Source organism: Pleurodeles waltl, chromosome 12 (genome assembly GCF_031143425.1).
Source record: "Pleurodeles waltl isolate 20211129_DDA chromosome 12, aPleWal1.hap1.20221129, whole genome shotgun sequence".
Classification (NCBI taxonomy): Eukaryota; Metazoa; Chordata; class Amphibia; order Caudata; family Salamandridae; genus Pleurodeles; species Pleurodeles waltl.
This window is the reverse complement of record NC_090451.1, coordinates 409,626,413-409,639,490: the sequence shown is the minus strand read 5'-3', so window position 1 is coordinate 409,639,490 and position 13,078 is coordinate 409,626,413. Positions and strand designations below refer to the sequence as shown.

Sequence of the window (13,078 nt, the reverse complement as noted above, 5' to 3'; positions counted from 1 at the left end):
ACAAATAGGTAGACAAAGACACAGAGACAACATGTATACAATCATATATAATGGAAGCATTACATTCAGAGAAAGAAAGGTCAATGGATGCATCGGTGTGTGAATACATTAATAGATCAATAGATGTTGGTGGAAACACGGATTCACAGATGGATAAATATGTATGGGTGCATACATGGAGGAAAGGATGTGATGGTGGGCAGATGGTTAGATGATACATGAGAGAACAGATGCATGGATGTAATGCTATAACTAGACAAATGCACATGTGAGAGCGACTAGAGGAATTCATGGACAGGATGGGCAGGCTAAGGGATGGATGAACAGACAAACAAATTGGTGTGGGGAAATAGACATGATGGTGCTTGGGTTTCTCTAGGTGGATAGATGGATAAAGGCATGGATATGTGTGGATGGTGCATGGACAGATGGATGGAGGAAGCATGAGTGTGACAGTATTAGTGTGTGGATAGACTGATGTCTTAATAGAGTTAACACTCTATGTGTATCTAGATTGATGACTGTAAGGAAGAGCTTAATGTGAGGCTTTCTTGGTTATTCCCTCCCTCCTTCTTATCAATTTAGGAGAGATCTTGGGAACTCTAACAATGGTCTATAGGTTGGGTGGTGGATGGAACAACAAAGCCCCTACCTCTCAGTTTATTGACAGTGTTACCTCATCCCTCACTATATAAGTAGCACACAACTGACCAAGATGGAGAAGGGTGTGGAGACATTTTCAATGGGGGTAGGTGTTGATTGCTTGGGCTCCCTCATTTTTAGTTGGAAATCAGATAACTAGTCAGGTTTTGACTTCATGTTGTCGGGCTCTTCCAGCATTCTTGCATTTTTGTTTATTTCATGAAACACCTTCTAAAAGAGTGGAAGTACTGCATGTTTGCTTAAAGAGCACCCCATGAACAAGAAATCTGAATCTGTTTAAATTGTTATTTATATGATTTCATATAGCACCTGATGTGGCAGAAATGTTATTGCTACATTTGACATCACAGTAATCATCTATATGTAACAATATTTGCATTTTGTTATTTGGAATACTAATAGATCGATTAGAAAGAGGTGCACTGAAAATCTATATTAATGTGCATTCACTGCAGGTTACTAAAGTTGAGGTATGTGGTATAGCCCTAAAAAGTAATGTATAACCAATTCATTAAATTCCATATGTTTCTTTATGATGTTAATAGTGCACACTAAAACAATATCGAATTTCTGAAAAGTAATGCTTTAAGTGTTACATGCAAAAGTCAAAAATGCAGTTCTGCCATACAGTCAAAGTTATGTATTAACAGAGTTATTTAATTTTAAATGTGTTACAACATGAACACTGACAAAGATTTATAATGATGAATTCATAGTTTTGAATGATATATGTGTCTTGCTTTATAAAAGAATGTGCCATTTTAATTAACTGTACTTAGCCTAAGTGAGGGCTGCAAGGCCCTGTTCCTTAACAATGTTTAGTCATTCTTGCTAATGTTATTTTTCTTTCAAGTTTTGTTCCCACGAACTGCTAACTTGCAAATTGATGTACTATTGTTTCAAACATAGTGAGCCTGAGAAAGCAACCTTGAACCCAGTACATTGAGGAACAGTGGAAGTAGAATGTTCACATGTGTTTCAACCATTACAGGTGAGGTAAAATGGATGCCTTTGGCATGTCAGTAATGGGAATCTTTCCTGATGTTTCAGTTCCAAGTTGCATTATAAACTTTAATTGAACAGTTACATCTTCTGAGTCACGTGGACTGATGGATGAGCGAATCATCTTGCACTTTGAACTTTAATATACCATTCCACAGTTGGACTTTGGTCAGTCTGCTCCATTCCACCCTTCTTTCCAGATGCCCCTGGACTCTAAGAGGTACAGACCTCTCTACCCTTATTCACTTTCCAATGCTTTGCTGAGACTTAGAAATTGTACCGCTGACCCCAAGAAAAAGACACTTGACCGAACTTTTGAATTCCTGACGCCTTCCTTTTTTACTTACTTTTGACAACTTTGGTTATTCACTTTTTGCCCAAGATGACATTTTTCCAATAGCTTTTTGTCCTTTTTCTTTTTTCCTTTTTGTTCTCATGTGTTTGAGCCCAGTAGATGTTAACTTTTGACTTGCTAATCTGTAGGGGTTTCCCTTTCCCTAGTTAGTTAAATTTAAATTACCTTTAATTTGCCTTTATAGCTTAAAAGAACTCATCTGTAAAGCACACAATGTTCCCAGAGTAATCATTTGCATATAAATATTTCAGTGATATTAAATACTATTAATGATGGTGATGGTGGGGGGTGCGTTCTTGTGATTTGTGATATGCTAGGGAGTGGTAGGTGCTTGGGAGGCATCCAGGACTGGAGTGGTTAGTGCTCAGTGGTGGTGTAGGTTCCTTACCAGTATCAATCCCTCCAATGATTCCAGACAGGCCCTCAGGATGCATGATGTCCAAGACTTTCTCCTCCCAGGTTGTCAAGTCAAGGGGAAGAGGTGGGGGTCCACCGCCAGTCTTGTTGAGGGCGATGTTGTTCCTGGACTCAATTGAACGAACCTTCCCCCTGAGGTCGTTCCACCTCTTTCTGATGTCATCCCTTGTGCGTGGGTAGCTGCTGACTGTGTTCACCCTGTCAACGATCCTCTGCCATAGCTTGGTTTTCCTGGCCATTGATGTTTGCTGGGATTGTGCTCCCATCAGTTGTGCCTCGACTCTGATGATCTTGTCCATCATGACCCGCAACTCATTGTCGGGGAAGCTGGGTGCTTGGGGCGTGATATGTTGTGGGGGTGAGTGCACCATGTGTATTCAGTGTGCAGTGGTTTGTGGGATGTGTATCTCTGGGTCGTGGTAGTATTCATAAGGGTTTGAGGGGGTGATGGGGGTGTTTTATGGTGCAGTGTACAGGTGTGTGTTATGTGTGTATGTGTTTCAGGTGCGGGTATTCGAACTGTCCAAATGGTGTTGCCTTCTATTGGCGGTGATTTTATAACCCACCCCGGTGTGCGCGCCAATGGTTTACCACTGTGCATATTTCGCTGTGCTGTATTCTGACTCATAATATGGAGGCTGGTAAGGTGTCGGCGAGGAGGGCTAGGCGGCCGGACAGTCACTCTTTCAGCATCAGTGGCACTGGAGGTGTTGAATCTGTGGCTGTATTTCGTCGGCATGGTGTTTGTAACTGGTAATACGGCGGTCACTGTGCCGGCAACACCGGTGGGATGGTAGTGGGATTTTTCATGGTGGTCTTGCCTGAAGACCACCAAACTCGTTATGAGGGCCACAGTCACATTAGGAAACACTTTAAATGACTTTTTAGGTTTAACAAATATTTTTATAAGTTCAACATGTTAAGGACTTCAGTTATCTCTACAGGCATGGGTAACACTCTCAAAATTCAAATGGCAAGGAAAAACTGACTCGATTTACAGTTATCATAATCTCGGTCCTGGAACCAATCAGGCACAAGGTTTCTCCTCATTTAAAAGCATGTGTGACTAAGACTGTTTGAGAGTATAGTCATAGGTTTTCATATTCGTCTCATTTCAAGTATGAATTTGAGTATCATCAGCATATATTTAGAGTTGTAGCAAATCCCCTCTATGAAAGGACTCAAATAAAATGACCAATAGCAGTAAAGGCAGTCAGCCTTGAGGAATTTCACATACTGTGGGGTTATTTGTTAAAATGGCCATGCCGAATCATATTTGTTGACATTGGTCTGTCATTGTCAGGAAGCTTTATTTGGTTAATTCAACAACCATAAAAGCACACAAATAATAGACAAAAAATCAAGCCACAATAAAAATTGTCAAAACAAAAGTAAAAACATTACAATATCTTAAAAAAATACCGATCAAAGTGCTCAGCATCTAAAGTCATCCTATCCACCATGTAGTTTCTTCCTAATCCTAGGAGACCCTGTTAAAAAAACACATTTGTAGATCAAAGCAAGCCTAACCTGCTCAAAACTGTGCTTTTTACACAAAGGAACTATATAACATTGCTGTAAAGGGAAATGTTATCGCAGGAGTATGGACCTCTATCTTCCATCCTGTGCCTGCCTTGCAGAACCATCAGACCAATGTAACAAAGTTCATATAAATCAAGTCAGTAAATGGCAATGTTGGGTTAGTGTAAATGTAATAAGATAGGGCTCTAGGGTTGAGCAAGTTTTTATCAGAATGTAAGCCGCACCACTGGTTTCATAAGTTCCAATGCCTCTCTTTCAGAACCCCTAATTGAAAGAAATTAAGGGCTAGCATAGAGTTATATCAAATTTTAATCTAGCTGAGTAATGGAGCGAGGACCAAAATCCCTCAGTGTAACCTAGCCCTAACTCTTTGATAATTGTGTAAGAGGGTGCAGATTGTGGTATGACTAGAAATGTTCTCGAAAATTTACTTTCAACTATCTGTAGTTCCCTCGGGTCTGTGTAACCTCATATGTAACAAACATTTGTATATGATTTTGTATAATTGGGACTAAGCTCTAAACCACTCATGAAGGTCACAAAGGAGTTAACCAGCCACTGGAGACCTACTGCAGTCCTAGAAATTAGGGCTGCATCATCCGTGTACAGGAGTGTGGGCAGAAACTGTGACCCTACTCTCGGGATATCCTTTCAAGCATCACGCAATACTGGACCCAGGTAATTTATATACATGGAAAACATGATCGGGCCAGGATACAACCCTGTCTAACCCTCCTGAGCAAGTTGACTTGACCTGACAAACTCCCAGCCTGATTGTACCTAATGGAGGCAGAAAGATCCCTTAGTAGTACATGTAGGAAATAAACAATATTAGTGTCCATCCGAGCTCCAATAACATGGTCAATAGTTTGGATCTATTTACTCAGTCAACCATGGATGCAAGATCCATGAATGCCATAAACAACTGGTCTTTCATCCCTTTTGCATATTTATTGGTAATCAGCGGTAGGTTCAAACATAGGTCCAAGGTGCCCTTTTCTGGTCTGAACCTGCTTTGCGAACCAGAAAACACATTATTGAGCTCCAACCACTCCATAAGCCTAGTAAGAATAACTCTCCCACCGACCTATATGGTCTTGTCAATAAGGGAAATTGGGCGGTATCATTTAGGGTGTGATCTAGAACCCTTTTTAAACACAGGAACAATAATGGCCATGGGCCAAGTTTCTCGGATGGCTTCCCTGCACACAGCGTTGCCTACACGGGTAATCATTTTTGCCCATAGTTGCGGTTCACATTTAATTAAATCTATGGACACCCCATCAAGGCCAGGCACTTTATGCTTTGGTATAGATACAATAGCGCCATGGACCACCCCTTCAGCTAAGCTCAGAGAATAGTCACCAGACTTAACCGCTTGCCCTCCGTACTGGATCTCCTCTGCAGTCCTATCATAAATTTCTTGACAATGCTCAACTCAGATGACTGATGCAATATAACAATCCAGCACAGCATTACTATGCTCCTTGAAAAATTGCCTGTCAATCACCTCTCAAAATTTTGCACTGTTGCCAGTGACACTTTCCTGCAGGAGATCATTCCAAGCTTTCTTATTGATGTCTTTTTTCCAGGCTGCCACAGCTTGTTTATAGGCTTTCCTCATCAGAACAATCACAGACCTAGCCCTAGGAGAATCACTCAGAGCCCTCATCAAATCCTGATGTGCCTTAAAGCAAGTGCGGTCAAACCTTTGGGCACCCACAGGAGCCATATCAACAGCAGACCTTCCGAGGTCCTCTGCAACCTGGCTTCAAATTCTATGAAAGATGGACAGGACTTCGCCATCTGTGTTATCTGACCTAGAGCAAGTATTAAAGTCTTTCTCGCAAACACTATGAAAGTTACACACAAAGGACTGTGGTCTCACCTTTCCCCAGTCTACCCTCCAATCTTGATCCTTGAGTAATAACTGCCTAGACCCATTCCCTACAGGAAACCACTCTGCAACCGCAAATTCCCAATCTAAAAATAAAACTCGTGAGTTATGATCCCTGAAATGGCTTAGTTAGATCTCAAAGAATTGAACCTTGTGGATCATGGCAGCAGAAAGTAACACATGGTTGATTACCACATTGCACCCTCCAGCTAAAGAAGGATGATAAATTGCCATCAGCGAGAATGGTCTCTCATAACTCTCCCTGGGGGTTTGCTCAAAATAAGGGATGTCTAGGAACTTAAAGAATTGATCATCACCTAAAACACAGTCCAAAGGGCACAAGTGCATATTAAAATCCCCTAAAACATATCTAATAAGGCGAATCCTAACTTTCTTCATATACGTTTAAAAAAACGCATAAGACTGTACAAATATTAATTGGCATTGGATCACACAAATTAATTATAAAAATGAACAATTACTAAGCGTGGCACTTGCTTGAAATGTAACTGGACTGCTAATAAATTGTCCATGGCATCATCAATAATCGAAAACGAGCACAGAAGTCCAACAGAAAATAAGGAAAGTAGTCATCCTCACGCTCTGCTGTGGGTCGATGGTAAGACTGCATTGAAGTGGGATGAAAACGCAACAACACAGAATGAATTATCCACATCACAGGTTTTCTCTGGACCAATAATCTGGTCACAACATATGGTGTAGACTCCGATGGGAGCTGTAACTTAACAGTGCTCCCACTAGGGGATTTGTTTTTACTCTGAGATTAACTCCTTTGTACCTGTCAGTCCCTCTCATGCAGAAGGGTCTCTTCATCTGAGTTTTTAGTGTTAAAAAGGATTGAACCCTGCTTACAACTCATCCCACAGTTGGGTGGAGGGTTACTTCATACCCCAGGAGAAACACAAGCACCACCTATATCAGTCCCACTCATCGCACAACCAGTGTCTTGAGAAATAGGAGCAGTACATGATGGCGTCGTTCTTACCCTAGGGGAGTCAGCTTAAGCCCCCGTGAGTTGTTTGATCACCCTCAAGGCCCCTGAAATTCATCTTATTGGTAGAGAGTCGGGCATCTCCAGACCTCACGAACAAAGCTTTCAGACTGTCCACTTGAGATTCTAAGGCCTTCACCGTCAGCTGCAGGCTCCCCAGTGAGCTGTAGAAGTTTTTCACAATTTGACTGAGTCCCCAGGTGCTTTGGGGTCAGGTTCCCTAAAATCAGGTGCTGTGGGGGTCAGGTTGCCTGAAATCAACTTTCAAACTATCCCATGCTGCAGGAATGCACAAGCCCTTTTGAGTGCAAGGGTGGAGGCCCTGCCACCTGGAGGTCACAGGCTAAAGAGGCACCTTCTGGTGTAAGGATGGATTGGGGATTGAGTCCCCTGATGCTCTGGTGGTCCCTGGGTGTCACTAACCCTGAAATTGCCTTTCAAACTGTCTGGTCTGTCAAGACAGACCCCCTCCACTGACAAGATGAATTAGTAATTTTGTCCCGTTGGGCTAGCCATTGCAGAAGTATCCCATGACTCACGGTGTTCCACCCATTCAGCTACTAACTACAAACTATGGGGCATATTTACAAGAAAGTGGCGCATTGGTCCGGTGTGGAACTTTTATTGCGTCGCCCCTACCCTACCTAATGAAACCATGTTTGCACTGTATTTACAATACGGAGCACCATGGCAGTCGTTAGGACAATAGAGTCAACATTTTGACGCTATTGTGGCACTTTCCTGCATTAGTGTTAAAAATGTTGATGCTAGTGCAGCAAAGCACAGGGAGGCCCGCTGATTAAAATGGGTGCATCATTTTAATGCCTGCTTTAAGCAGGCATTAAAAATTATGGAAATAATGGTGCAGTGGAATGTTGTAAATTTCATGCGCCATTTTTCCTGGTCTCTCTGCGTCGGAACCGCCCCTTACATATATTATGTCTGGCGCAGTCATAATGTGGCACAAGGGTTTACAAAGTGGCACAATGTAAGCATTGCATCACTTTGTAAATATGCCCTGGGAGAAAGGCCTCCATAATGCCACCTTAGAGTAAAACAAAGATGATGCTCGGGTGGCACAAGGTGACGCTAGGGGCTTGTAAATATGCCCCTAAACGTTTCTCTAAATGTGGATGGGGCAGGGCTGGAAAAGGGGGGGTACTTATGATTAAAGGGGAAGAGTTTCCAGAGGAGGACAGAGTTTGCGCCGCTTTTGCGTAAAAAAATTACACAAATGCGGCGCTAAAAAAGTATAAATATGGGTCTAAGTCCATTATTATTCACAAACTGCACTTCCATAGTTTCTGCAGTCAAAAAAGATCGAAAACAGTCAATAATGTACTCCAGCTTGCAAATGGAGTACGTCGCGGACCAGACATGGTCAGTCACTGGCACTGGAAAACACTTCTATGGAAAATGGAAAATAATACAAGTCTCCCATTTTGACTACTTCGGGCTAAAATTAACACCCAACTTAGACTGGTCCATGGAGATACAAAAAATCCCCTATTGCAGTATACAGTAAGTCTACTTAAGATTTATAGGTAAACTAGTTCCAAGAGAGATTCCCCTGCAATATAGATCTATAATGTCAAGGCATTGGTAGACTTTTTATATGGCTCAGAGATTTGGGGATGCATGAACTGCAGTATTTTAATCCTGGCAGAAAACAGGTTTATTAGATTCCTCTTTGCCTTCCCATTGAGTGTGCCCCTGACTCCTCTGCAGTTAGTCATGGCACTTAAAAGAACTGCTTTGAAAGCTGAGTACAGGTCACTGTTATACTGGCTCAGACTTTGGTCTTCAGCTTCTTTAGTAGTTTATCAAGAAAGTTTAAGTTATCTTTTGATTTTATCTCATTTCGAAAAAGGTCCTTGGCTTATGTATATCAAATCTGTCATGAGAAAGCTGGGTCTGGAGTATCTCTGGCTATGCCCGGGGGAATTAAACTCCCTCTCTAAGAAGGACACAAAAACATTATACAAGAAATATGTGTCTGTCTAAACTATCCATCATAATAAAGGCTCTCTAACTGCAGAGTTTATCAATTTAAAAATGCTCCCTCAGTATGAGAATACTATTGATTAAATCTCACCCCATCTGGCACGGAAACTGTATTTACAATGTAGGTACTTGTCTCTCCCCACTAGAGTTTTTTGAAGTAAGTGATCTAATGAACAAACTGTGGGACACAAGTGCACAGCTTGCAGGGGTGCCTTCTGAGACTCTACCTCATATCTTGCTTTTTTGTCTACACTTTGGAGATCAGAGATCAAAATGGATATTGCCCCTGTGCAGGGAGTTGGGTACCAGGAAGCATTTGGAGGCTTTTAGGATCCATAGTACTGACAAGCCTAGGTTAGTGGCATTTTCTGTTGCAAGATTTCTTAAGCCCACCTGTATTTGGCATTTAAAGGCATCCAAGTCAACCAATAGGAAATGATATATACATTGTCAACCCATGTGGTAGAGCTTCAACGATGTGTCACCTCCAGTTTATTTGATATGTTTAGTCTCTAGTCCCTGGGAAAATCTTCTATGCACATTTTCCTTAATGAATTACAGTTCTGTGTGATTACATTTTAAACAAATTTTGTATAAATATTTTAGGGGTGCTATTTGTAGCTTGGTTGATTTGTCTGCTCCAAGCTCAAGGAAAAATATTTTATGTATTTTATTGTTAATGAATTCTAGCTTTGATTCTACATGATTGCAACATTATGTTTTATAAGTATTTTAGAATTTGCTGTATTTTTATCAAATGGTCTTTCAATGCAATAGTTCAATAGCCAGGTGCTTGACTTACCCGGATGGTGACTGATGATTATCTTAACTAATTCATCAGGATAGTCATTTGATATAACCACCTTAAGGAAGCCCTCTGGCATTCCTTGGAGGGGGTGGTATCTTAGAATATTAAATTGTATCATATTTTGCATTCTAGTGGGCGATTCCATGCATTTTGAATGTCCTTCTATATTATGTTCATTATGTACTGAGACCCTATTTTCTAACATATGACGTTATATGTTTTTGGCAATTTTGCACTGATGCGTTTGTGCCTGTATACTGAGATTACTCAAACATGACTGCTGTGCTATAACATGTATAGTGCTACTTTTAAAATTATTTGTTAGGTTTGTTTGTAATTTAGTATTGATGAATTTATGTTTATGTGTACTTTTGTTATCTTTTGATCGAAATAAAGTGGAGGTAGGGACTTAAGACAAACACCCCATAGGAACTAATGTTATAATAAATCTATATATTTTTTTTAATATCTTTTATTAATGTTCACAAGTTAATAAATAATCACAACTTTCCCCTAATCCCCAATCTTCCCTCCCTTCATGTACTCCCGTCCAACCATATTTATTCCGTTAATTATAACATTTCCAATTTAGTGGTCCATTCCTTCACATATACTATCAGTTATATGTTTAAGTGATAGAGGTGTCTTCCATACCAGATTCTAATGTTGTGCTTGTATCCTCTAGCACTGGATTGTCTGGGTGCTTCAATCCGTCTAATATTGTGTCCCATTGTTTTGCTATGTCCTTTGACTCCCTGCCCCGCACCTCTTCTTGTAGTAGTATAGTCCTTTCAACTTCTGCCCATTTTATCAATGCGTCATGCCATCTATTAACATAAGGGCCCCCTGCGTCTTTCCAGTGGGACGTAATTTCCTTTTTGGCCAGGATGAGTGCCAGATCAATAAATTTATTAGTGGTTGTATTGGCTGAAGGGTGAGGAAAGTCTCCTAATAGCGCTATTAGAGGGGAAGGTGTCAGTATTCTGTCCGTGCTAACGAATATATTCTGAAATATTTCTTCCCAATAAGATTTAACTCGTGGGCAGCTCCATAGCATGTTTCCTAGCCCTGCTGCTGGTTCTGAGCATCTGGGGCAACCTCCTCCACTTGTATGAAACATATTAGCTATTACTTGTGGAGTTAAGTAGGCTCTATGATATATATAGAAGTTAATGAATTTAAATCAAGCATTTCTGGTTACGGGGTATATGTGGGTGGTGATCCTAGCCCACTGCCGTTCATCTATGGTAATTCCCAGTTCTGTCTGCCATTTTAGTCTAAGCTTGTTCAAAGGTGTGTATGTACTTTTGTGTAATGCCTGGTAGATTGCTGAGATCACCCCTCTTTGCTCCCCCACTGAACAAAGGAGGTTACATCCTTTGTGTACAGGAGGTTCTTGTGTGCCCGCTTTCCATGTCCTTTGTATAATTCTGGTGATTGTGTTGTATGTAATAAACATTCCTGACGGAACTCCAAACTGTTCTTGCAGCTCTGCAAAGATGCGTAATTTCCCGTTGCTGAACAAGTCTCCCAATACTGCTATGTTATTTGCTGCTAGTTTTTTAATCCCTACTAGTACTGGGTTCCCTGCTACATGTTTAAGGCATATTATTGGTACTTCTGGCACATAGAGGATCTTTGTGCGTGTACGCCGCAGATACTGCTCCCAGCAAATTCCTATCAATTCCACTCCTAGGGTTCAGTAAAATGTTTAGGATGTCCTCTAATGAGCCACTTAGAGTGTTTTGCAAATCATGGGCTACTGATGTTTCACTAATTAATCTTGCCATCCATTGTAATTGACCTGCCCAATAGTATATTTCCATGTCTGGGGCAGCTAACACCCTCCTTCTGCGGTGGGCCTTTGAAGAGTATGAAATGCAATTCTATGCCTGCCCGCTCCCCAGATAAAACTCGTAATCATTGAAACAATATCCTTAAACACAGATCTCGGAATTATCAGAGGCAGTGTAGAAAAATAATACAACAGTCTTGGTAACACTATAATTTTTAGCAATGGTACTCTCCCCGTGACTGTCAGAGGTAATGTTTCCCAAAATCGCATGTTTGATCTTTGCGTTCTAAGTGATCTATGTATGTTCCCCTCCATTAAATACTCTGATTTGTGATATATATTCTCCCCTAGGTAGTTAAATGTAATAGGTGTCCAGGGCAGCCCCCGTGTGTCATTGATCCTTGGGGACCCCTCGATTAATGGGTAAACAGCAGACTTCTGCCAATTGATCCGCAAGCCCGAAGCTCCCCCAAAGCTCTCCATCATGCCCATTGCTCCCGGTAAGTCAGTCTCTATATTCCGGAGGAAGAGCAGCATGTCATCTGCATAAAGTGCGATATGGTGAGTCCACTGTCTGACTGGTATACCTTTAAAGTGTAGGCCAGTTGTAGCCATTTGGGCCAGTGGTTCCACAGCTATCGCAAACAGCAGAGGTGACAAGGGACACCCCTGCCTAGTACCCCTACCAATTCGGACCGAATCTGATATAGTGCTGCCCCTTCGAACCCTCGCAGTGGGGTTTGGGTATAACAGTTGTGTTTAAGGGAGGAAGCCTTTTCCTATGCCCAATTTCAACATTACCTTCTCTAAATATTCCCATCGTAGGCTATCAAAGGTCTTTTAAAAATCCACTGATTTAATCGCTGCTTTCGTCAGCATTGAGGGTACTGCGTGAAGTATTGAGATCAGTCGTCTAATATTTTGTGCTGTGCTACGTTGCGGGATAAAGCAAGATTGGCCTTGATGAATCAATGAAGACATATGGGGCAATAGTCTAGTAGCTAGTATCCGACTAAGTATCTTATAGTCCATGTTAAGCATGGACAACGGTCAGTAAGATCGAACATCACTGGGAGGTCTATCCGGTTTCAGTAACGGTATCATGACAGCTTCGTTTGTGGACTGAGGCAGGAATCCCCTTTCCCATGCTTCAGAATATAGAGTGCAAAGGTGCGGGGCTAATTGCTCCCGGTACTCACTATAGAAATCCACGGGAAGTCCATCTGCACCCAGGACCTTTCCTCTTGCCATACTTTGGATTGCGGCTTTGATCTCTGTCATCGAGATAGGCTCAGCGAGGGCCAGACTATCCTCGTTCCCCAATTGAGGTAGGTCAAGTTCTTCTAATTCCTTTATCTGGGAGGCACTAAGAGTTTCGGTAAGCAGTGCGCATAATTTGGAGTAGTAATTAGCAAATCTTATTTATTTCTGACCATAGATACGGCTACCTTTGGTGTCTTCAATTTCTACTATGACTGTTTGCTGTTTCGGTGGAGTAGCAAGCCATGCTAAAAGTGCTCCTGCTTTATCTCCCTCCGCATGTTGCTTGGTCTGGTATTTCTTATAGTCAAAGCGGTTCAGTC

The 13,078-nt window shown here is 41.5% G+C and overlaps 1 protein-coding gene across 1 annotated transcript in view; it reads right to left on the bottom strand.

Moving 5' to 3' along the window:
• Positions 1–13,078, bottom strand: part of LOC138267683 (uncharacterized) — a 375,143-nt gene that overhangs the window by 163,620 nt on the left and 198,445 nt on the right. The gene's annotated exons all lie outside the window — the stretch shown is intronic.